This window comes from Euleptes europaea, chromosome 2 (assembly GCF_029931775.1).
Source record: "Euleptes europaea isolate rEulEur1 chromosome 2, rEulEur1.hap1, whole genome shotgun sequence".
Classification (NCBI taxonomy): Eukaryota; Metazoa; Chordata; class Lepidosauria; order Squamata; family Sphaerodactylidae; genus Euleptes; species Euleptes europaea.
Window position 1 is genome coordinate 125,865,365 of NC_079313.1, and position 27,328 is coordinate 125,892,692.

The following is a 27,328-nucleotide window of genomic DNA, read 5'->3' on the forward strand; positions in this document are numbered from 1 at the left end:
CTCCCAAAGAGCGCCCCACATTTGCCTTTTATTCTTTGCAAGATGGTACGCTGGATGAAAGCATGCATATGGACACAAATTTAACTCATTGGTTCAAGAAACATTGGCCTTTTATGCATTGCATGGCTGTTTCACTCACCCTCACCCCTCCAACGACTTTGGGCTTTTGTTTTGATTATGCATGCCGTTTCCGACCATCAGAGGTCGCCTCGCTCTCCTCCTGCATTTCCCTGCATTTTGCCAGTGTTTTCAAATTTGAGATAAAACTTGTCTCTGAAAACGCCGTTTCTTAACTGTTTTAATCCTTGCATGGGACGCTTGAGCAGAGAATAGGTCGGAAACACTTAATGTGAATTTTAAAAAGGGGTTTGCATAAATTTATATAGAATGCGGTGTTGTCTGTAATATGTTAATGTTTTTCACATAAAGATATATCTTGACTTTGTACTTTGCTTATGCTCTGAGAACAGTCCTAGGTAATTTTAAAATGTGTTCTATACTTATATAGACGTATATGTTAATATTTTGTTAATATATGTTAATATTTTATTCATCTGATCCCTCTGAGGAAGCTAGAAGAAGAAGAAGAGTTGGTTTTTATATGCTGACTTTCTCTACCACTTAAGGGAGACTCAAACCGGCTTACAATCACCTTCCCTTCCCCTACCCACAACAGACACCCTGTGAGGTAGGTGGGGCTGAGAGAGCTCTAACAGAGCTGTGACTTGCCCAAGGTCACCCAGCTGGCTTTGTGTGTAGGAGTGGGGAAACAAATCTAGTTCACCAGACTAGCCTTCACTGCTAGGGTTGCCAACCTCCAGATACTGTAATAGCTATATAAAGAAGGTGTACTGATTTATAATTATGTAACCCTAAGGAAATAATCTCAGTACACTGCCACAAATTGTTCTCTTTTAAATATATTTTTTCAAGTGTTTCCTTCTCCAAGTATCCTCTTTAAATTTTTAACTTGTCATAACAACATGTACAACAACAAAATTCTAAGTTCTGAATACAGTTAATCTTACCATGAAACTTCACTATACAAATCACTTATCAGAATCTTTTAACATTGATGAGAACCCCTCTGGAAAATCCAAACGCCGGCAGCTCAACGTCCTTTACTCAAAAGTAGGCAGTATTGCGGGGATCGCTGTAACCCGCTCTGTGCTGGTAACAGCACCACTTCCGCGGTCAGGTGATGCAGAGTGATCACAATGGTAGAATCTCATTCCTGCTGATATCACTTATTTGGCTATAAGCGGCTTGTATATTGAATGTAATCCATCCAGAATTCATATAAAGCACACACTAGATGTTACAAGATCCCGGTTGTCTCTTGTTTCGCGTTGTGTACAACTTGCTTCTTCAGACTGTGCAACAATATTCTAGAAAATCAATTATAACAATGACATCCTATACCTCACATGTTGCATGCTAAACCTCCCCCTTAATATAAAATGTTCCTTCTTACCTGGCCGCAACCTTGCAGCTCAAAAGAATGACTCCTAGTCCTGTGTTCTATGTTTGGTAATGACTCATTCTTATATATTTCTTACAGGTGTTCATAATACAGAGTCTCTCACACTTCAAGGTAAGAATCCTGTGTTAACTTGGAATTACTACTCCATAGCTACTACTTATAGTTAAATTTTTAACCATTACTACTGTATTCCATTCAATGCCTTTAAAAAGAACATGATTCCCACTTAATATACATACATATATAAATACATAAATAGAGTATAAATGTATAAATATATATATAAATATAATTCATGATAGAATAAGCCTGATTTGATTGCTGTAATAAGAAATGGTGTCACCATAAAAAAAATTTTTTTACTAAAATGGGTAGACTAATCTAGACTGTATGTAAATAAGGCAAATTGTGATCCTAATTGAAAACAATGTTGCCATAATGTTTATTATAAATAGCTCCAGATCAGACTCCACCGCTCCACTGCTCTTAACCACTACACCACGCTGGTGTATACAGTTACTTTATTTGTTAAATTTTATTCCCTTACACCAATTGTTGCTTTTTGTCTCCGTTTTGTTTTGGTGCAGCCCCCTTTCTTTTTGCTCAAACCCCCACTCTGCCATAGAAGCTCACCTTGGGCCAGTCACTCTCTCTCAGCCTAACCTACCTCTCAGGTAGGGTTGCCATCTCCAGCCTGGGAAATTCCTGGAGATCTGGGGGTGGTCTCTGTGGAAGCGTGAATTCGGGGAGGGATTTCACCTAGAATCTATGGTATGCAATACCGCCTGCCTCCCTGAAGCTGCCATATTCTCCAGGGGAATTGGTCTCTGTAGTCTGAAGAACTCCAGGTGCCACCTGGAAGGTTTGCAGCCCTTCTCACAGGGTTGTTGTCATGAAGATAAAAATGAAAGAGGGGAGGAGGGATCCCCATTATGGAGAAAAAATATATTTATCTAAAGGAGCTAGTAAGCTGCTGCTGTGACTTGGATGGCCCTTGCTAGCCCAGTCTCATCAGCTCTCAGTAGCTAAGCAGGGTCAGCCCTAGTTAGTACTTGAAGGGGAGACCACCAAAAAAGCCCAGGGTCGGTACTCAGAGGCAGGCAATGACAACCCACCTCTGAAAGTCTCTTGCCTTGAAAGCCATACGAGGTCACCTCAAGTTGGCTGCTTCTTGACCGCAAGTTAGCAGTATCTGATGAGTACTGCAGAGGTGTTCCAAGAATTTCTGTCGCACGCCCTGACTGAGACAAGCTCCCGCCCCTTAACTTTGAGTAGAAATGTACTTTCCACAGTTAAAAAAAAGAGCAAGAGTCCAGTAGCACCTTAAAGACTAACAAAATTTCTGGCAGGGTATGAGCTTTTGTGAGTCACAGCTAACTTCCTCAGATACGGATGTATATCTGATGAAGTACATTCTAACCCATGAAAGCTGATGCTGGAATAAAATTTTGATAGTTTTTAAGATATCGCTGGACTTCTGTTTAATTTTGCTGCAACAGACTAGTACGGCTGACCCTCTGGATTTATCTCTCCCAAGCCTAATGAAAACACATGGAGAGGGGGGTTATTGCAGCCACTAAATGTCTCCCCTCTTTTTTCTGTAATGGAATGTATTATGTCCTAATAACAGACTGAGGGAGAAAGTAGATTCTTTTGAAATGTGGTGTTGGTGGAGAGTTTTACCAATACCATGGAGCACCAAAAAGACAAATCAGTGAGTTCTACATCAAATCAAGCCTGAACTCTTCCTAGAAGCTAAAATGACTAAACTGAGGCTAGCATACTTGGGTCATATTATGAGAAGACAAGAGTCACTGGAAAAGACAATCATGCTAGGAAAAGTTGAAGGCAGCAGGAAAAGAGGAAGACCCAACAAGAGAGGGATTGACTCAATAAAGGAAGCCACAGCCCTCAGTTTGCAGTACCTGAGCAAGGCTGTTAAGGATAGGACATTTTTGTAGGACATTGATTCATAGGGTCGCCATGAGTCGGAAGCAACTTGACAGCACTTAACACACACAACAAAATGTGTCCCACAGTGTGATGTATTCTAGTCACCTTGGTCCTCTTTTGTGGAGGAAAGGTAGGGTAAACATTTTGAAATGAATTAAATTTAAGAAAATAAATTCTGGATGAATAATTTGTACGACTCTGAAGGAACTTGGCTGGAATGTGGTATACAAGGGCCAGTGGGAATAAGTACAACTGAGGGGAGTTTGGGGGTGGGTTTGTGAATTTCATGAGGCTCACCCTATCTTTTCCCATACCATAGCTTAAAGGTTGCAGTGTGGTGGATGCCTATAATATATATTACTTTTTCAAGTAATTTCAGCTGCTTTCCTGTCACTCTGGAAATATGTGCTAACTAAGGGCATTTCCGTCTCCTAGCTTTTCAGCACATAAGAGGTTAATGAAGGGGAAAGTTCCTCCCTGTGACCTTTCACCTCCCCAAATTGTTTATTATTTTTTGCATCTCCCAGGCATGCTTTTTTTTTTAGGAGCGGACCTCACTTGCATGCATTTATTACAGAGACATCATGTTTAGATACATCATCAATCAGAAAAAAGCCACCTTATGCAAAAGCTCCATTCTCTGAATGACAACAGAGTGGAGCCGGAGGTATTTGTGGCCGCCCGCTTGCCAAATCTCTGCAGCTGGACATTTTAAACAAAACTCATTTATGAATTGATTCAAAGAGTGGGAGGAAATTCCACACTGGCCTAACACAGTTCTTAGGCAAACCCTCTCCCCAGCTTGCGGATTCACAGAGACGGCTCGAGACATTTTCGTGCCTGAGGCAGAAAATCCAAGTGGCACATAAGAGTTCCAGCTAGTCTGGCATTCTGTTTCTGAGCCAAATGGTGGTGGAAAGTGTCGTCTAGTCACAGCTGACTTATGGAGACCCCGTGGGGTTTTCAAGGCAAGAGATGTATAGAGGTGGTTTGTCATTGCCTACTTCTGGCTAGTAACCCTGGAATTCCATGGTGGTCTTCCATCCAAGTACTAACCAGGGTTGACCCAGTTTAGCTTCCAAGATTTGATGAGATCGGACTAGCCTGGGCCATCCATGTAAGGGTCAGTAGACTATTGACCCAAAACCTTATCTTGGTTACCAGAGAGCAGGAGGAAGAGGAAGAAGAAGCGTTGGTTTTTATATGCCGACTTTCTCTACCTTTTAAGGCAGGGATGGGGAACCTCAGGCCCGGGGGCCGGATCCGGCCCGCGAGATCATTTTCCCTGGCCCTCAAGCCAATTCCGGGAGCTCCAAGGCCCTGCCACTCGAGCTCTCCCTATTTAGGCTCTCCCCTCGGCACTTCGGGCATTGTTGGCAGGCAGGCACACGTGTAAAATTGATGCTGATTGGGTAATTGTTGGGCCGTTTCTCCCAACTCTCCCCACTTCCTGCTCCTGGAGAGACACATAACTTCCACCCAAAACGTGCGCCTGGCTGGAAGCCCCCCTCCCCTTTCTCTCACCAGCTGTTTCCAGGTGAGTGGGTGGCATGCAATGCCCTCCGCTCTCCAGCTTGAAACTGCTTGGGCGCCTGGAGCTTGTGTCACCATCTCCCCCTCGCCTGCCTGCCACTGGCCACACCCTGCGCCGGCTCAGTGGGCCCTCCCCTCGCTCTCCCCCAGGCCTAGGGCAACAAGAAAAGCGGGCTGTCCAGCCATTCCAGCCCCGAACCTTCCTTCCCCCCCCCAGCTTGCCTGTGACCCGTGCGGTGGGCAATCCCCCGCAGCTTGAAGCTGCTTGAGCGCCCAGAGCTCATTCCACCATCTCCCCCTCGCCTGACTACCGTTGGCTTCTCCCTCCCCTCGCTCACCCCTGTATATGTGTGTGTAGAAGTGGGGCATTCCCCCGATCGCCAGGCCACTAGCATGGCCCGATGAGTGCATGTGTGAAAGTATGGAAGGGGGGGGAGCCAAAAAGCTTCCCCCAAGTGCGCATGTGTGTGTGGAGTGGGGGGGGAGCCAAGAAAGTTTCCCCGCCGGGCCAAGCGTATGTGGAGAGGGGGGGAAGCTGAGAAGGCTTCCCCCAATGGAGTGTTTGTGTGTGAAAGTGGGGAGGGGGGGGAAGCGTGTGTGAGTGCGTGTGTGAAAGTGGGGAGGGGAGAGAAGCCAAGAAGGCTTCTTCCAATCGCGTGTATTCATGTGTGTGTGTGTGTGTGTGTGGGAAGCCTCCCTCCCTCCCTTTCCTTCCTTTCCTTTCCTTCCTTCCTTCTCTCCCTCCTCTTCATAGCCTCTCCTAGGGTTCCTAGAATCATAGAGTTAGAAGGGATCACCAGGGTCATCTAGTCCAACCCCCTGCACAATGCAGGAAATTAACAACTACCTCCCCCCACATCCCCAGTGACCCCAACCCTCCCCCCGCCATGCAGGATCCCACAATCAAAGCACTCCCGACAGATGGCCATCCAGCCTCTGCTTAAAGACCTCTGCTTAAAGACGGGGACTCCACCACCCTCCAGGTGGTGGCTGGAGACTGGCAACCCTAGCCTTCCTTCCTTCCCTCCGTCCTCTGCATAGCCTCTCATAGAGTTGCCAACCTCCAGGTGGTGGCTGGAGACCTGGCAACTCTAACCTCCCCCCCCCCGCCGCCAGGAGATCTACACCTGGTATGGCCCCTGAATGATGTTATAAATGGGCAAATGGCCCTTGGCAGGAAAAAGGTTCCCTCTCCTGTTTTAAGGAGAATCAAAACTGGCTTACAATCCTCTTCCCTTCCTCTCCCCACAACTGACACCTTGTGAGGTAGGTGAGGCTGAGAGAGTTCAGAGAGAACTGTGACTAGCCCAAGGTCTCCCAGCTGGCTTCATGTGGAGGAGTGGGGAATCAAACCCGGTTTTCCAGATTAGAGTCCACCTTTCTTAACCACTACACAGCACTGGCATAGGATGGATAGCATCAGTTCTCATCCCAACAGATTTTGGGGTGTCATTAACAGTGGCAGAATGAAAAACAGATGGGTTTATGAGGTACACTCCATCAAAATAATTCCCTGTTCACTAACTGGCCATGGGTCTGCCATCCAGGCAGGGTGTGTTTTGGGGAACACTTTGTCCCAGCATAGTCGGGGAGAGGTTCACAGTCAACAAGGCAGTCAAACTCTGAGTCAGCCAACTGAAGTGAACAGACTCCAGAGTTTGGATGACTTGATGATTATTTTTGGATCGAGGAGAGGCCATCTGAGCGGCTTCAAAACTAAAGTGTTTGCTCAAACTTGCCTATGAAAAGCTACAACACGAAGGAAAAGAGTGATTAATCAATGCAACAGCTTTATTTCCCACAGTTAGCAAATTAACGTTGATGTTTTGTGTATTTAAGGTGTGTTGCCCCCTAAAGCAGGTATTTCTCAATTACAAGTAAAATATGGGACAAGCTGCTACCACTCCCTTCCCTGACCTGAATTCACCCAATCTCAACGTCTGCTTGCTCTTGGCATTCCTCAAGAGGAACACCAGCATAGTCAGATGAGGACCAGGAGGATATCTGTTTGCAGATGCTGCTGGAGCCAGGCTTGGAATGACGATGGGCTGAAGCTCAGTGGCAGTTCACCTGCTTGGCATGCACAAGGTCCCAGGTTCAATCCCCAGCATCTCCAATTAAAACGACCAAGCAGTAGGTAATGCGAAAGATCTCTGCTGGAGACCCTGGAGAGCCACTGCCAGTCAGAGCAGACAATACTGACCTTGATGGACCAATGGCCTGATTCAGTGCAAGGCAGCTTCATATGTTCATTTGTTCAATTAACCAGAAAGCAGCACAGAGTTGAAAAAAAGACAGATGTTGCCTCAACCATTGAGGCCGCCTGCAGACAACAGCAGAGTGGTGGTGGAAAGTGCTGTCAAGCCCCATGCATCTGACAAAGGGAGCTTTGACTGTCAAAAGCTTATACCCTGGAAATCTTGTTGGTCTCTCAGGTCCTACCAGACTCAAGTCTTGCTTTTCTACTGCAGATGGCTACCCACCTGAATACCAAGGTAATGGAAACAGATGAGCATCAGAACACCCCCAGGAAGTGAATGATGGGTCTTGGTCTGGGAACTGAAAAAGGAACCCATGTGCTGGAACCAGGGCCGGATCTAGTGGGACCAAGGGAGGCGCCTGCCCCGGGCAGCACGTGGAGGGGGGCAGCGGCAGCTGCAGATTATGTATAAAAATATGTATATAATATATGGGGGGTGTCAATTTGTACTCCCCCCCCCCATAAAATGTACACCCGATCATGGCTGGAACTCTAAACTGGTTGCCTCTCTTATAATCCAACTCCTTTTCTGTGTTTTCAGTCATAGGCAATTCCTTCAGGCTTGCCCAATTCCATCTGTTTCTTTGATTCAGACCCACTGTGGACTGGTCCGTTAGAGAAAACCTATCTGGGGTGGAAAGCCCGCGAAGCCCACATGACATTCTCTGGTAGGGTTGCCAGGTCCCTCTTTGCTACCAGTGGGAGGTTTCTGGGGTGGAGCCTGAGGAGGGCGTGGTTTGGGCAGGGGAAGGACTTCAATGCCATAGAGTCCAATTGCTAAAGCAGCCATTTTCTCCAGGTGAACTGATCTCTATCGGCTGGAGATCAATTATAACAGCAGGAGATCTTCAGCTTGTACCTGGAGGTTGACAACCCTATTCTCTGGAGAACCATTCTCAGCACATGGAGACTAAATCCTCAGTGTGAGCTAGGGCCATCCATTTTCCAACTGGAATGGAAAACCTACTTCAGCTCCCTGTGGTCTCTCCCTGCAGCTCACTTCTCTGGTGTATGATTTTTGAACAGCGTGCAAAGAAGCTGTGCGCTAGTTGCTCCACATTGCAAATCCAGTCACCAAACCCACCGGGCTTCTGGGTGGTCTTTGTGCAAGTGCAGAAAGCACCCCCCCACCCCGCTTTGACCGTGTGATATAACAATCACAATAAATGCTGCAATGGCTTTGACAGGACCCTTCAAAATCACTTTAACAATGGGATGTTTCCACCAGGTTCTCTGTTCCAAGTGTTTTACTTTCCCTTTGCTTTCCCCACTCTCAGGTGCTCTTGACATCCACGCTTCGAGCACAGTTACAAGCCTGCCCCAGATTATTTACACTCTGACGCTTGGACAGCTTTTCCTGGCTTGCAGGCCAAATGCCCTCCAGGGTTTAACAAGCTGGATTTGGCCTGCCGAGGCAACAAAGAGAAGCTAAGCCTAGGAATCAGGTGCCTTTATGCCAAGAAAACCGCCATCTCTTCTGGCTCGCTTGCAAACGGGAGATTCAGGTTATTTGTTTGGAACATTTTATGAGCAGAGTTAGCACCCAAGGGTGTAAGCTGTTGGAAAGATTCAACTGGAACGTGCGCAGGTGTTGAGCCAGCTGGTGGATAAGTACATGAGTGCACACTCTTGGTCACTCACTCATTCGGAAACACACAGAAATTTCCACCAATGGCTTTCAGTCTAGACGGAATGGCTATGTCACCCCACTACTGATTTCTTTCCCCCACAGTAAGAGCCATGACTTGCAACAATGCAGGAGAAATCCTGAGCAGAGCTATTCAGAAAGAAGGCCCACTTTGATTGATTATTTACTTCATTGACACCCTGCCTTTCTCCTCAGTGGGATCCCAAAAAGTTTACATTATCCTCCTCTCCTTCATGTTATCCTCACAACAACACTCTCAGGTTAAGCTGAGAGTGTGTGACCGGCCCTAGGTTACCCAGCAAACTTCCATACCAGAGCGGAGATTTGAACTTGGGTTTCCCAGATCCTAGCTCAATGCTCTACTTACTCCCAGGAGTGTTTCTAGGATTGTAGCCCTACTCTCCTAACTCTTGTCTGTTATATAATTCTATCCCCCCATCTACAAAGTATTTTGCAATTCCTACCTGAGTTCAGTACCTCCCATCATCTAGGGTTGCCAAAATCCAGGTAGCACCTGGAGATTTTCTGCTATTACAACTGATCTCCAGACGACAAAGACCAGTTCCCCTGGAGAAAATGGCTGCTTTGGACTCTATGGCACTGTACCCTGCTGAGGTCCCTCCCCTCCCCAAACTCCATCCCTCAAATCTCCAGGTATTTCCCTACCCGGAGCTGGCAACCCTACCATCATCTGATCTCCCATTCACAGAGCACAAGTGACAGGTTGAGAAAAATTTAACCCCCGTGCCAACAGGCCACCCTCCATAACCCTCCTTTGCTCATGCTATTTATTTATCACATTACTATCACAATTTTCTTCCAAGAAGTTTGAGACAACATATAAGGAGACTGTTTGCAGAGGATAGGTCTATTAGTGGCTACTAGCCATGATGACATTCAGAGGCAGTAACCCTCTGAATACCAGTGCCATAGGGGAAGTCCTTGACCTCCATGCTCTGTTATTGTCCCTGCAGAGGAAAAGGATGCTGGACTAGATGAATTACTAGTCTGATCCAGCAGGACTCTTTATCCCACTGTAATTCCACAGCAAATTTATGAGCTCGGCTAGAGTGAGAGACAGACAGGCTAGTACAAGCTTCAACAACACTTCCATTGTAGGTGGCCAAAGGATAGAATTGCAGCTATTGGCCCAAGATAGGGTGGCTTCTGGAAGCCTTGTTTGCCCATCGCTGCTCTGAGCTGTGGTGGGAGAATTAAAAAAGAAAAAAAGCCCAGCAATGTCAGCTACATTTCAATGCCACTTCTGGGGGAAAAACCTGGAAGTGACATGAGGTATCTCTAGGAATCCCCTGAAACTCTATGATTTTACCATAGAGTTTCCAGTGATTCCTAGAGCTACCCCACATCATTTCTGATGTTTTTTCCAGAAGTGGCATTGCAACATAGCCAACATCAACCCCCCTCATTTTCCTGCCCCCCAGGCCTCCCACCAGTTGCCAGGCTTAGCAACCCTAGCCCAAGGGGCCAATAGGATTCCACCAGATCCTCTAAAGATGCTAAACCTAACCCGTAGTCTGGGCAACTTGTTACTGAGGCAAAGTTGAGTTCTTGGATTGCGACCCCACACGTGCAAGCACCCCTGTTCCTGGCTTGCCTTCAGACCACCATCAGTCCAACAACACTGTTTGTAAGGCCATATAGAAATCTCAGAATTTGCCAAGCATATCCTTGCTGCTCTAGTGCTTTTCTAAGCTATAGACAATGCCGCTTTTCATAACTATGGCTCAGGTGGCATCAGAGGAGAGGGGGAGCATCGCCTCGGAAGTATATCAAGGAATCTAGCATGGAGGAATCTACCATGAAAAATGAACAGCATCGGGGTAAAGATATTCAGGAAGCACCCTAGACCTCAGGGCTCATTGCTCTATGGGATAAACATTCACATTCTTTCTATTTTTTTTTTTGGTAAGGTGCGTTCTTTACTTAGGATGGAAGACAGATGTGTGTCAAAAAGACAGGGGGAGAATCTTCTTACTGCAGTAGAGTAGATACACTGTCCTATATCCATCCGTTTTACCTTTCTAATATCTAAAATGCATGTTTTTGTGCGTGCAGTTTGGCAGCGAGAAATGAATTTGTACACAGAGTCGGAGTTTAATAAAACAGGAGTCCAGTAACAAGATTCATTCCAGCAAAAGCTTTCTTGAATCAGAGCTCACTTCTTCAGATGCATTGAAGTGTACAAACATATGGTGCCAACTGGCTGGGTTCCGTTACACCAAGTTCTTTTACAAATATATTTGTATTGTTTTCAGTTTGCACAGTTTCATCATTCTTTAAACAAACATCTGCTCTCTTTTAGCAACTGGGTCCTAAAACTGTCAGCATATACAGAACTTGGAAATTCTGACTATTGAAGCCTTTGGCAAGGGAGACTTGAAGTAACAACAAGAATATGTTTGTTTATAAAATGGGCAGGGGCCATGGCTCAGTGGTATAGCAACTGCTTGGCATGCAGAAGGTCTGAGGTTCAATCTCCGGCATCTCCAGTTAAAGGGACAAGACAAGTAGGTGATGTGAAAGACTTCTGCCTGAGAACCTGGAGAGCCATGAAGAGGGGCCTTGGCTCAGTGGTAGAGCATCTGCTTGGCATGCAGAGGATCCCAGGTTCAATCCCCAGCATCTCCAGTTAAAGGGACTAGGTAAGTAGGTGATGTGAAAGACCTCTGCCTGAGACCCTGGAGAGCCGTTGCCGGTCTGAGTAGACAATACTGACTTTGAAGGACCAAGGGTCTGGTTCAGTATAAGGCAGCTTCATGTGTTCATGTGTTGATAAGCTCTAAGAGCCATTCCAGACCAAGATCAGGCACATTCAGAAAGGCAAGGGGACTATGCAGATCACGTTAATCTAACTAACTAGCAGAAATTGCATGATGGAAACAACCCGATTCAGTCACCCTTGCAAATTCACAACCCTTTCAGGCCCACTTCTAGTACGGCTGCCTTCATAAAGGTACCTTTTTTCTGGTCTCAATGCTGTTGTCTAAGCATAACCTTAGGACCCCTCTACATTATACAGCATAGGGTTGTGGTTGGAGGAATGTCCCAGTTCAGGGTTGGCAACCCAATATGTTATATAAGGTGCTGAGGAGAAACAGCCAACCTCAGCTCCCTATATCATGTATGTATGACCACAAAAATTTTTTTTTTGCAAGAATTACAAAACATATTTTGCATAGACTAGTAACAATAAATTGATACATGAAACATTTAATAAAAACCACGGGCATCTATCTTCCACTGCCAGATGGTGGAGGGTAGGCTGTTCTCTCCGGACTGGGCAACTACTAACCTAGATCCAAGGATTTTAGTGGTTTGGGGGGAGAAGTGAGCCTGCCAATAATACAAATTTTGCACTTTTTTTTCTGTGTACCCCATACTGTGAATGAGGGTTTTAGTAACAGACTTGGCTGCCATCTACAGGAGGGGGAGAAACTTCCACATACTGTGGATATTCTGGCCCATTTGTCCTGGGTGTAGTTTTTCTTATACTTTAAAAAAAAAAATCCACTTGCCGTCTGTAGTGTGCTTTCAGCCAATGACAGCTGCATATTATAAGAACATAAGAAAAGCCATGCTGGATCAGACCAAGGTCCATCAAGTCCAGCAGTATGTTCACAAAGTGGCCAACCAGGTGCCCCCAGGAAGCCCCCAAACAAGGCGACTGCAGCAGCATTGTCCTGCCTGTATTCCACAGCACCTAATATATTTGGCATGAGCCTCTGATCCTGGAGAGAATAGGTATGCATCATGACTAGTATCCATTTTAACTAGTAGCCATGAATACCCCTCTCGTCCATGAACCCCTCTTAAAGCCTTCCAAGTTGGTAGCCATCACCCCATCCTGGACAGCACTACACCAGTGAGATGGTGGATGATTGATTGATAACAACCCCACGGTTCTGCAGAGGGTTTCTGTTGACATTGCCAAGGGGTATAGAAGCCACTTGAGTTCTTTATGAAACTCCAGAGTTGGACTCCTTGGTACATATCCTTTTGCATTGTCCTTAAATGTACCAACTTAGGCTAAAATGGATTATACTATGTTTTAACAAATGGTCCACATTTTCTCGAGCAACTTTGGCGCAAAAGGTTCAGTTCCTCTTAGAGGACTCTGACCCTCAGCGTACTTACTTTGTTGCTCATTTTTTGGAGGCTGCAGAGAAGAGTCGAAGGGAGGTGTTTTTAGAGATGGCTCTTATTTAAGTTTTATGGCTTTATTGTTCAAGACCGTGGTCTAAGAACAGGGGGAAACAAATACAGAAAAAGAAAATTCCAGAGTTGGGAAATTCCTGGAGATTTGGGGGTTTACACCCTGGGGAGGGTGGGATTTGGGGAGGGAGAGACCTCAGCAGGGTATAATGCCATAAAGTCTACCCTCCAAAATTGCCACCTCCTACAGGGGAACTGATCTCTACAGACTGAAGGTGAGTTGTGATTATGGGAGATCTCCAGGCCCCCACCTGGAGGTTGGCAACTCTATGGTACATTCAGGCTAGCACACAGCCAATCATTGCCCGTTGAGTCACAAACAGGTTCATCATCCCAGCAGCAGCTCCGCTGCTGCCATGTAGGAGGAGTGACAGAAGGATGGAAAAATTACGCAGCAGGCTCCAACTTAATGCACTGGTACAAATAAATATATATTTATAAAAAATAAGAACCCTGTGCTGCAGAGTGGTAAGCAGCAGTACTGCGGTCAAAGCTCTGCTCACGACCTGAGTTCCATCCCGACGGAAGTCGGTTTCAGGTAGCCGGCTCAAGGTCGACTCAGCCTTCCATCCTTCCGAGGTCGGTCAAATGAGTACCCAGCTTGCTGGGGGTAGAGGGAAGACGACTGGGGAAGGCGCTGGCAAACCACCCCTACACATAGTCTGCCTAATAAACGTCGTGATGTGACATCACCCCATGGGCCAGTAATGACCCGGTGCTTGCACCTTTACTTTTTATCTACAAATAAAAAACATGTCATCATCATTGAACAAGTCATTATCATTAAAAACTAGCTCTTTGTTGATACTGCTGCTATATCTGAGACCCCAGTGAAGCCTTCATGCATAAGAAAAGGTGACCCTGTGAACACATCACCATTAAAAAGTGTTAAAATTACCTCCTATTTCACATCACTTTCTGTTCTAGGAACCCATCCATAGCATTACAGAAGGTATTACTGCAGGCCAGGTGTGGTGGCAGCCTCAGAGTCATGAATGATGTTTGTCATGTCTGAATTAAAGAGAAATGTTCCCCGGCGGGGTGGAGGGGATAAGAATATTTTCTGTTCTGAAGAAAACTTTTCCCCTCGGCTATCATTTTCAGCTGCTTCTCGAGGAAGAATTTCCCCTCCTGACAGCACCCCTGTTCCCGCCATGGCTCTTGCCCACAAGTGAGACAAATTTGCCATCCTGAACTTGGGCCAGGAAGAGGATGTCTGCATCCAGCTGTGCTATGTATACCCACCTGCCGTGGAATCTTTGGTTGCCATGGAAATCCAGGATCGTTTATAGTTTTGTCGCTCTAAACAACCACCCCTCTCCCTGGTATCCATGTCAGAGAATTTAGTTAATAGTAGACACATGTGGTCAGATATTCCTGAGGCTTGCAACTCTTTTTTAACTCAGGCCTTTTATGCATGGGTTGTTTCTGTTGGATATGCTGCTCTCTCAATGCACAGTATTTGCAATCGAACTCTCAAACCATTCTGCCGGGGGAGGGGTCTGAAACTGACCGACGCTCATTGTGAAACTAACCAAATAAGCAACCTCATAGGACATTTGTGATTGTTTCAGCATGCTCTCTAGTCACAAACAAAAAAACACTGTTCGGTCAGACTCACCAATAAGCAACCTCATAGTATTTCAGCTTCAAGGGGAGGGGTTGGATCTGAAACTGACCAACACTCACTGTGAAACTGACCAAATATGCAGGCATGTAGGTCATTTGTGATTATTTCAACATTCTTGCTAGTCACAAACAAAAAATATTGTTCAATCAGGCTGACCAATAAGCAGCCTCATAGTATTCCAGCTTTGAGGGAGGGATTGCATGGGTGGGGGGGAAGACAAGTGGGAGGGAAAAGCAAGAATGGGCATTGGGAGTAAACCCCAAATTGACTAGTATGCACAGGACCAGCTTTCGATTTGGGATCGAAGCAGACATTAAACTCAGGGTAAAACAACATCCACAAAATGCAGGGAAAACGCGAGGGGAGAGCGAGGCGGGAAAGGTCGGGAAAGGTCGGGAAATACATGCATAATGCAAACAAAGCCCCGAAGTACTCGTGATGAAAACAACCCATGCATAAAAGGCCCAGCTTTTAGACCATGCACACTCTTGCACTCATTTCCCCTGGTTTAAGTACTCTATAATAAGAACCATCCTGACTTGGATGGCCCAGGCTAGCCCAATCTCATCAGCGCTCGGAAACTAAGCAGGTTGACCCTGTTTAGTACTTGGATAGGAGACCACCAAGGAAGTCCAGGGTTGTTATGCAGAGGCAGCACCTCTGTTAGTCTCTTGCCATGAAAACCCAAGAGGGTTACCATAAGTTGGCTGTGACTTGACAGCACTTTTCACCATAATAATAATCACCCTTGGATTCCTACTCATAAACACTAAGGCTCTGCAGAATTCCCGTTCCACATATTGTAAGATGGGGGGGGGGGGTCTGTCTGCGAATCTGTCTGCGAACACAGTAGTGTGCATTGTGGGCAAATTAAACTGAGCTAAGCAATCTTAAGTGTGCATTAAAAGACCTGTTGAGCAGAGTTGTCTTCAATGTTTGAAAGCTATGTTAGACCCCTCAGCTCTCTTGAGATACCATCCTTCACAAGGTTTTCCTCAAATCTCAGTGAAGACCAAAATACCATGAAAGTGTGAAGGGGGGCAACTTATAAAGGGAGAAAATAGCACAGTTTATGAAATTCTGAGCAATCTGGAAAGAATGCAGAGGGGTGAACTTTGCTCCCTCGCCAGAACTTTGGTTCACCCAATGAAACTGAGGGGCAAGAGTTTGAGACAGAACATTTCTTAATTTTAGATTGTGTGAAGAAGTTCCCCTCTTCACACAATGTAGAATTAACTTATAGAACAAGCTACTAGAAGATGTGGTAATTTTTACAAGTTGAAACGTGCTTATTTTTTTAATTATTTGACACATTCATAGGAGACCAAATTTATGATCAGCCATGAGCCATGGTAGCTAAATCACAATATACCATGATGGATTAATCAGGAGAGCCAGCCTAGCGTATTATGCTGTTGGACAAAGATCTGGGAAACCCATGTTCATATCCTCACTATGCCATGGAAACTTATTGAGTGACCTTGGACCAGTCATACACTCTCAGTCTACCCGGGTGATGTGAAAGACCTCCGCCAAGACCCTGGACAGCCACTGCCAGTCTGAGTAGACAACACTGGCTATGATGGAACAAGGGTCTGAATCCGTACAGAGCAGCTTTACACCTCACAGATTTGTCGTGAGGTGATATGGAGGAGAGAAGGACAAGGTAAGCCACGTAGGTTCCGCAATGGGAAGAAAAGAGCACGTAAAGACAAATCAATAAAAGGAGCCTCCAGGTTCAGAGGCATTATACCTTTGGATACCCTTGGGAACAACAACTGGGAAAGGCCATCATGTTCACACCCTTGTAAGCTTCCCAGTAGCATACAGTGGGCTGCTGCTGGAAGCAGATTGCAGGTGGACCCCTGGTTTCACACAGCCAGGAAATTTTTATGAGGAAATCATAACTTAATTTAAAAAAAAAAACATTAACAATAAATCGGTTCTTGTAGGTTATCCAGGCTGTGTGACCATGGTCTTGGTATTTTCTTTCCTGACGTTTCGCCAGCAGCTGTGGCAGGCATCTTCAGAGGAGTAACACGGTCACACAGCCCGGATAACCTACAAGAACCGATGAACTCTGACTGTGAAAGCCTTCGACAATATTATTAACAATAAAGCACAGAGGAATACAAACAAATACTAATCGAAGTTCGTCATTATTTAGACCCCAAATCATGAGAAATAATGGTCATTAAACAGAGGAATAATTAACTGTGACCCACTGGTTCATTATCAAAAGCCCTGGAAATGGGCAACGTCCTGTAAACACATGATGCCTGTGTTGTTGTTTTTAGTCAATTGAACCACAAAATTAAAGGTGGCCCTAGCTCAATAATTAGGACAGGATATAAATCATATGCAACTCTGCCAACCACCATACATACATCTAATAGCGAAGTGTGTCCCTTATCTGCGGATATCTAAATCTGCATATTATGGCCACAGTAACATTAAACAGATTTTCCTGCAAACTTGGGGGACCCCCCCCCCAGGTTTGTAGGAAAATTTGAAATCTTAAAAAGATACTTTGAGGGGTTTAATAAATTTCCCCCCAAATAAAAGATGAGTCCCTGTGAAAGCATGGAGAACATACTTACCCTCCTTCTGCAGAGCTGGCAACAAGGGTGTCCAGGAGCCACTCTGGGCTCAGCCACAGAAGCAGCATTTTCTGGAGAAAGAAGGGGGAGATTGTCAGAGGAGGGGAGGGGGGAGAAATAGGGGCTGAAGACTGACAGAGAAGGGAAGGGTGGAGAAAGAGAGGGGGAGAACAGGCAGATATTTCTACAAACTTTAAAAATGCCCCAGGCTTACAGAAAAATCTGCAATTTTAAAAACTACATGGAGGGGGTTTAAAAAAAACCCAAAATGATAAAAGGAATGCCTGTAGCTTTAAGAAATGGAAGCCCTCGGTGGCCTTTGCTAGGCAACCACAGCATTCTAGGTCTTGCCTATCTTTGTAAAAGGCAATAGGAGGGTGCAATAGGAGGGCTGTGTTGGCCTTTGAGGGAGGACGTATTGGGCCAAACCTGGCAGCAAACACCAGACTACCTACTACTACCATACTCACCTCAGCTTAGCTGCTTGCTACTGTTCAACAGCAGCCACTAGTTAGAGCTTCATGGTAGGATCTGGGAGACCCAGGTTCCAATCACCAGTCTACCATGTAGGGCCAGTCACAGGGTTGTTGTAAGAATAAAAAGGGGACAAGAAGAATGATGTAAGGTACTTTGGTCCCCACTGTGGCGAAAGACAGGGTATAAATGAAGAAAATAAATAATAAATATAGCTGAAGATGGGAGGCAGATAAAAAGTAGGCTGCTGAATGTCTGAGAAGAAGAAAATGAGGCAGGAAAGGATATGGTGGTTGCCAGGAGAAAGGGAAAGGGAACTAATGTGGGAAGGGTGATTCCAGAAGAAAGTGAAGAGCCCCCAACAATTCCTTGAGGTTTCCCTACCATGCAAGTGGGCCTGGCCCAGTGGCCAAGTAGCCGGCACCACACAACTGGGCCATAGTTTTCCTAGGTAGAAGCTTTTGGGAAGGGGAACTGAAGACAGGGGGTAGATAAAGGTACGTTGGCTTTGGGGCGGGAAGAAGAGAAGGAAGCAGGAAAAGTGGAGAGGCTATGGAGGCTGCCAGGGAAGGGAAAGAGGAAATAGTGATGGAGGGGGAGAATGAGATGCCCCCCCCCCCATAAGTCCTTGCGGGTTCCCACTTGTAAGAGTATAATACTCATATTTAAGATAATATTGATATCAATGAGATTGTTTCAATGACAGAGTAGAAGTATAGCTCCAGAAAAAGAATTCCAGAATGCAACGTAACAAACTTACCAGTGTTCCTATGCATCCAAGAGACAATATCATTCTAATTTACTATTCAAAGTCTATTGAAGACATTGAGCTTAGAAGGTATAACTCTGCTTTGGATTGCAGAGTAAATTATATCTCATAAATGCATTCTAGCCCAATGGCAATCGATCAGACGCTATAGTGCGTACCTTATTCACTTTCAGAAAATGATGCTGTTTTCTCCTGGTCAATTATTTCTGAGAATAATTATTCTGGTCAATTATTTCTGAGAAAAATTATTTCTGAGAAATAATATTCCAGAAATCCAGTTTCATTGTGGGTACACATTTGGACATTCTGAAGCTTGAAAATATGTGTGTGCCTCTGTTCACATAAAATGGCCTTTGTGGGTAGTGTGGTCTCTTGGCACAGTGAGGTACCGACAACTGTAATGACTGAACAGGGCTTCTGTGAAACCGTCATGAAGACAGATTCCGAAAGGTCCTCATGCTATCCGTGATGGATCTGTTTGCATCCAAAGGTTGGAGGGAATCTTGTTCAGGCATGCCATTAAATCCTCATTAAATATATTTTTATAAGAAGGCAGAACTGCTACATCATCCTAATGATTCTTCCAAATTGGTCACGCCCTCCCCCCTACCAATACCCCTTCCCCCCACCCCGTTCCTTAAGCATACTCAGGAAGTTTGGCCCAGTACTTATTTTTAGTGATGTCACATTGGGATTCATTAATCAGGCCAGAATGGAACATGGACCCAGATTGTTTTTGTTGGGTCATCACGCCAAGCTTGTTTGGACCGCTGGTAGATCGGCTGGAGGTGCTTGGCCTTGTGGGAAAACAGTGTAAACAGCGGCTCCGAGTACAACAATTAACAGTGTGCTTTTGTAGATGTTTGTTTCTCTTGAAGGAGCTTGGAATTCGAGGGGGAGTTAAGGGGGAATCACACTCCAAAATTGAAAGGCAGCAAATGGAGGCTAACTAATTCCTATTGAAGCAAAAAAAAATTTTTTTCCCTCACTCTGGAATGTTATAAACAGCTCAAGCAGCTTCTATTCCCCTTTGAGATCTCAACAGAAACCCTCTGCAGGACCGTGGGGTTGTTATCAATCATCCGCCATCTGCTATTCCTCCCCTACTGTATAGCAGGGGGCATTGGGGTAGAAGTCGCCTGCTAAGGCAGCTGGAATCTCAAAGCTTGAACCAGCGCCAGTCGGGTTTTTCAAGTCGGTTGGAAAATCCAAGCCATTAATCTCCTCCCCAGTCTGAAGATAATGCCGTCCAACAGTTGTAGGTTGTGATTTTCTAAACAGCGAGATAACCCTCATCCTCAAGTGAAAGGTATAAATGCCAGGAGGAGATAGGGAGATGATTTAAGTCCGTGCAGAGGTTTGCTTGCTGCACCTGGATTAATGACATTGGCTGTGATGAAATAGGTGTTTTCCTAGCTAGACAGAGACACCTAACACATCCTAGGGCTTCTTTCTGCAAAGGCCAGTGAATTTGAAACCTCTTTACGTTTTTGGCCCATCATTTTTCTTTCTTATCGTGCCACTAAGCCTGCCGTGGTTTTGCCGTAGGACCAAGGGAGCCAACAGGAGGCCCAGACGCTGGATCCCCAAGCAAGTTTATTCAGCCTCCAGTGGGACTTTGCTCAGACTTCCTATACAGTGAGTTGTACTACTACCAGACACATTCTGGAAAGACAAAAGACTGTAACCTTTACAGAGATCTGGCAGGAGGCAGCAGTCTGAACTGCCCAACTTTGCCTGAGCTTGCCAGAGCGTGGAAGCTAAGCAGGGTCACCCACAGTTAGTACTTGGATGGGAGACCACCAAGGAAGACAGGGGTTACAATGTGGAAGACAGCAATGGCAAACCACCACTGCTTGTCTTATAATGTGAAGGAAAGCAGCGGATCCCGCTGGGGGGATCCAGGTTTGCGGACCCACGGGGGGGGGGAGGAGTGGGGGGAATGGGGGCTGGAGCCCACTTACCGGTGGCCGCGGCTGATCCAGGCGGTGGCGCCGGTCCAGAGGCGGCTTGGGGGCTGGGGGGGTCCCGGCTGGCCCCCGCAGAGGGAGGGGGCGGCATGGGTCCTACGTGCGGCGGCTGGGAAGGACAATGGCAGCCGCCGGCTCCCGTCCGCCCCCTTTACAAAATTTTGGCGGGCTCTGCCGGGGGTCACGGGGCCCACCCTGGCCCAATAGGGCCCACTCCAGCCGGCGTGCCAGGAGGGGGAATAAAAGGCGGCCCCTCCCCTGGCTGCGGCCATTCGTTCCCCCTCCACACCGCTTGTCCCGCCCACCCTCCCCTTGTGCATGGGGTTTTAGCTGTTATCTGTCACAACTAATGGTTGGCGGTTTGGGCATGGGGCTGGATCCAGTTTGGGGGAAAGATGGCCTGCGTGCCCTGCTTCCCATTTTGGGGACCCTAATAAGGGGTTTTGGGGGGAGGCCAGGAATGGTTAAGCCTGGCTCAGGGGCTGCGGTTTGGCCTCCTCCCAAGTGGCAGTGGACAACACGGTTGGCTGCTGCCCACATGGGTCCCAGCATACTGCCATCTCAGGCTGCGCCCAGCAGGCGGGTTGGGCGCAGGGTGTGATCAGCTGGCAGACGGGTCAGCTGATCCCTGGATCCCGCCCTCCATGCTTGCCAATGCCTAAAGCTGTAATCAATAAAGTTGTGGCCTGTTTACTCCAGCTATCGAGTACTAGTCATTCTTGGTAAGATCACGCCTTTCCGTCTCCAGGGAGGGGTAGCCCCTGGGATGGCCGTGGCCCCCCTTTCCCCCCCGTTCCGTTCCCCCATAGGGCTGGGGCCGCAAGCAATGGCAAATCACCACAGCTTGTCTGTTGCATGGAACAGCCCATGGATGGGGTTGCTATAAGTCGGTTGTGACTAGACGGCATATTCTTCTTCTTCATCTACATTTATTCCTCATCTCCCTTGTATACCTTGTACCATCTGAGTGCTTTTATTCCCACCTGTGAAGCACTTGCTGCTAGGTAAAGCCAACTTTATTGAATTAGCTACCAAGTTATGTGAGCGGTTCAAATTTTCTGGCCTGAGTGTGTCTCTGGCATCTACAGACTTTGTTCTCTTTCTTAAGCACTGAACTATTCCTGCCCTCCTGGGGTCACATTTTCACAGACCATTTTTCCTGCGTTTGAATAAAAATGATTTAATCATTTTGAACCCTGAAATGCACTGTTTGCCAATGTGGCACTGGCCTTTCTCTTATGAGGTCTGCAGCAATTGCCCATCCCCCTTTAAGAAGAAGAAGAGTTGGTTTTTTTATGCCGACTTAATCACTTAAGGGAGACTCAAGACGGCTTACAATCACCTTCACTTCCCCTCCCCACAACAGACACCCTATGAAGTAGGTGGGGCTGAGAGAGCTCTAACAGAGCTGTAACTTGCCCAAGGTCACCCAGCTGGCTTTGTGTGTAGGAGTGGGAATACAAATCCAGTTCATCAGATTAGCCTCCACCACTCATGTGGAGTAGTGGGGAATCAAACCTGGTTCTCCAGATGAGACTCCACCACTGCAAGCCACCACTCTTAACCACTACACCATGCTGGCTCTCAGGGGAGTGGCAGTAGAGATAACACTAAAACTCAGGGGCACCCAGTGAAACTGACAGACAACAGATTCAGGATGTGCAAAAAGAAGTACTTCTTTAGTTAATGAGTAATTAAACTTTGGAATTCCCTGCCAGTGGATGTAGTGATGGCTATGATCATAGATGGCTTTAAAGGGGAACTGGAGAGATTCATGAAGAAGAGGTCCATCAATGGCTACTAGCTAAGGTGACCAAAGGAACGTCCATATTCAGAAACAGCAAACATTTGAATACCAGTACTAGGAGACAACATCAGGGGAGTGCCTTGGTCTCTATTCCCTGTTTATTGGCCATCCAGGATAAATGGCTGACCACTGTGTGAGATGAGTTGCCGGACTATATGGACCACTGGTCTGATCCATCAGGGCTCTTCTTATGTTTTTATGATAAGAACAGCCTGGCACAAACATAAAAAGAGTCCTGCTGGATCACGCCAGTGGTGCATCTAGTCCAGTATCCCATTCCGTTCAGTGTCCAACCAGTTGCTCTGGCCAAAAGCATAACCAATCATATATTTTAATCAGCACAAATATGGTCCATTCCCGGTTAGCAGCCACCGTTGAAGAACAGCACAGATAAAAGGTCGGTTTCTTTTGATAGTGAGATTTGTTGAGAACATAGGAAGAGGCCTGCTGGTTCAGACCAGTGGTCCATCTAATCCAGCAATCTGTTTCACTTAGTGGCCAACCAGTGGCCTTGGAAGGCCAACCATAAGAAGATAAAGGCCAATGGCTTCCCCTGAATACGGAGGTTCCCTTTAGTCACCAGAGCTAATAGCCATTGATAGATTAACCCCCTTATAAAGCCACTCATGCTTGTGGTCATCGCTATGTCTACCGTCAGTGAATGCCACAATTTAATTTCTCACAGAATAATTAACAAAATCTACAACAGCAAACTACCTGATTACCAGTCATGTTCCTGTCTCTGTTTGCAAATATAGTTTTGAGATACTGTGACTCTGAGGATCGCCGCAGAACATTCTAGATTTAAAGTGCAATCCTATCCAGAGATATTATGTTCTAAGCCAGGGGTATCAAACTCAATTGCTACGAGAGCCGGATATGACATGTCACCCGGTCGGGCTGGCCATGCCTTGCCAGCCCAGATCGAGAGTGGCAGGGGGTGGCTGCCTCACGGGCTGGATAAGAGCACTCAAGGGGCCAAATCCGACCAATGGGCCTTATGTTTGATACCCCTGCTCTAAGCCCATTTGATATAATGGATTTGGAATGGAGTAACTCTGCATATGATTGCACTGTGAATCACTCCCACAGTGGATTCTGCCATTTTTAGGTTACAATAACAGTCTTTTAGATGGTAAGCCAAGGAGCAGGGCCTGCGTCATTACTTCAAAATATATAGAGAAACCAGGCATTCGGCAAATATTACTTATTAATCATAATGGTGTGCAGGGGTCTCAAAGTGTTTTCTAGAAACCCCACCTCCTGTAGATGGCAGTGACAGTTGCTATTGTAAGGGTTCTACGCTTTTGTCTTCCACATATACAAAAAAAATTTTTATCCTAGGCAAGCTGTCAGTCTGGGCAAAGGAGAAGTGATCATTTACACTTTCTCCTCTGGTCATTTTCCAGTTCAAAATAACCCCTCAAATAGCTTTTTCATCCCCACTAGGGAGAAAGATATGAGGAAGATAAGAGAACCATGTGTTGTGTCTTTCCTCCATGTATGAAATAGTAGCTGGGGGGATAATGATTTTAAGAAGGAAGAGTTGTGAAGCCTCTTTCCATTTTATTTATTTTTTAAAAAAATTAGTGTGCCTTTCTCAAGCTCAAAGCAGCTCACATTTTTAAAAAATCTGTAAAATCGTGTCAATATCCACATAAAAAGTAACAACAACTGCAAACACTACTGCTGCAGCTACACAGAAATCGATTCACTACCACCAGTAAAACAAGTCTCGCTAAGAAGTGGCCACTGAAATACATCTGCTTCTTGAACCTGGGCCTCTGGAAGGGATGCTTGAATGCTCGCTGGTTCGGCTCGCATCCTGTTCACTGGCTGCAAACAGATTTTTCGATGATCAGTTCAATAATTCGTTTACGTGTTCATCAGTGCTTGGCAGGTTTTCTCCTTGTATTCATAGAATCATAGAGTTGGAAGGGGGCCATACAGGACATCTAGTCCAACCCCCTGCTTAATGCAGGATCAGCCTAGAGCATCCCTGACAACTGTTTGTCCAGCCTCTGCTTAAAGACTGCCAGAGAGGGGAAGCTCACCACCTCCCTAAGTAGCTGATTCCACTGTTGAACAACTCCTAAAAGTTTTTTTAAAAATTCCTTATATCCAGCCAGTAGCTTTCTGTCCTTAATTTAAACCCATTATTGTGAGTCCTATATTCTGCTACCAACAGGAACAGCTCCCTGCCTCCTCTAAGTGACAGCCCTTCAAATACTTAAAGAGAGCAATCATGCCCCCCCTTACTAACTATATTCCTTACTAACTATGCAGTATAGCACAAATGACTTTGCACAAACATCTTCTCACACAGCTTAATTAAGTTCTACTACTTCCATTCTTGCTGCATAAGTGCTGTACTAAGCAGTCAGTTGTTTAAATAGACAATTAAATTACTCATTAAATCATTCACAAATCATATAAATCAGTCACTGATGAAATCTGTGTTTCAATATAATCCTACCCTTCGGTATTCATCTATGTAGTCCTAAACTGAGATAATGGCTGCTGAGGAGTTTGAAGCAGCAGCATAGTTCTGCATGCACAGTTTGAGGGAAACCTAATGTAAATAGGTTCAGCAGATGTTTGAGGCTGCTTGGCACAAACCAAACAGGCCAAGTGATTGGCTCACATCTGATCACCAACCCGGAATATAGAAAGTTCAACAATTGGCTGTGTTTGCAGCGAAATTTGCAGCATTTCTAGGTTCTGGCACTGTGCTAATTCATGGAAGTGACAAATTTAAGAGTGACAAAATGCCTTGAACTGATGCTGGAAATCCCACGTGCTCACTTGCGCCAGTTCCAGTGTTTTTCAGTTCCTCTCCTGCTGTTAGCGTGCCCCTGTGAAAAAGCAGAAAGGCAATTTTAAATGCACTTTCATCAGGAAGGATGATTTACAGGCTGCATTTCAGTCTTCCTGCCCTCTCCTCTGCATGACTGATTCCAGCCTCACCATAAGAACACAAGAAAGACCATGCTGGATCAGACCAAGGCCCATCAAGTCCAGCAGTCTGTTCACACAGCGGCCAACCAGGTGCCTCTAGGAAGCCCACAAACAAGACAACTCCAGCACCCTCCTCTGCAACACTCAGACTTCTTGCTAGAAAACAGAATGGAGCTGTCCTCTGCTGCACTTTATTGATACCCCTGCAAATGGCAATACTGCAACCACCAAGTCAGCAGGGGTCAGGGGACACAAGGATTCAGTATTGTTTCTCCGGGTCCTATAAACCTGTTGATCCTGGCGCAGCTCTGCAACATGTGAGCGCCACAACCAGACACTGCCAGTTAATCAGCCCAAGTTCATTGCTGGTTAACAGTGGTGGTTTGGAGTGGTGGACTCTAATCTGGAGAACTGGGTTTGATTCCCCACGCCTCCACATGAGTGGTGGGCACTAATCTGGTGAACCAGATTTGTTTCCCCACTCCTACACATGAAGCCAGCTGGGTGACCTTGGGCTAGTCACAGTTCTCTCCGAACTCTCTCATCCCCACCTACCACACAAGGTGTCTGTTGTGGGGAGGGGAAGGGAAGGTGATTATAAGCCAGTTTGATTCTTCCTTAAGTGGTAGAGAAAGTCGGCATATAAAAATCAACTCTTCTTCTGCCTTTGTGCCCCTTTGTTTTAAAAATCCTGCTTCCTCATCCACCCTCTTCAAAGAGGCGCTTGAATTCTTATTATGAATATGCAAAACTTAAGGTGTAATATAGAAAAGTAGAAGTTAGAAGATATCAGTATTTAGATGTATAGTAATATGCATATCCTAAACAGTACAAGCTGAAAAGATTATATAGCCAACTCATATGAATTAAAAAATAGAAATAGAAAGTGCAGCAAAGCCAGATGAAGAGAAGAACTTTAATTAAGAATAGCTATAATAAATTTTTGTATAATTTTTAAGTGGAGAATGGGGAAGTAAATGGAAAAATTAGGATAACAAAAGCAGATATAATGACAATGGTTATAGAACAGTATATTAAGTAGATTGACTTTTTTATGTTATAAAATGCGAGTTTCTGAAAAAGGCAATTATTTGCTGGAATCCCGAGAAGGGTGAAAAATTCGGTGTGAATGTGTATGGTTGTTATTGTCTTATTTGTTTTACAAAATTTTCAATAAAATATGTTGTTGTTTTTTTAAAAAAAGGCATCTTGAATGTTTCCCACTTTCCGCAGAACGTTCCGAGCGACATTAGCCGTCCGCGTTTGGCCTTTGGCATTGCCATCAGATCAGGGTAATTGCCGCCTGCAGCTGCCCACATCTTGGAAACAGCCGCAGAACAGATCAGTAACACTATCTGACACACACCCGGAGACGTGGGGCAACCCCAGTTGTTAGCCAGCTAGGCGGGAGATATCAGCCTTCCCCTCCTGACTACAGTCCTGCTGAAACTTTATCATACTATAAAGGACTAATTAGGTGTACCGAGCCATTAGCCATCTCTCGGCATTGACTGATGAAAAACATAATGAACGGCAACTTTTCGTAAACAGAACCCAGAATGGTAGAATTAAGTTAAAAGCCAAGCAGCTGCCGCTAATGGAAACAGAGACCATTTCCTTGCTTAAATACTCCCCTATCTTTCTGGGGGAGGCAGCTTCAGAACTAAGACTGTCTGGAGAGGCGATAAAGAGGAATCTGGGAGCAAAAAGCCTGCCGAGCAAATCAAACGCTTTTAGCTAACAGAGGGTCGATGTTATTCTTTGCAGACTCACAGCCTGCTTTGTGCTTGGTGAGGGTAATTCTTTGGAACGTCACTGTAGTAGAATTCTGGAATGAACTGCGGCCGGGGACCCAAGTAAAAATGGTTTTCCTGGCATGTAGAAAACTACCACTTCAGGAGAAGATACACTTTTTCTCAGAGGCGTGCAAGTTTCTTACATAAAAGGAGTATTCTTTTTTAATGTGAGGGAATGCCACTTTTTTTAAAAAAATGCCTTTTCCCACATGAG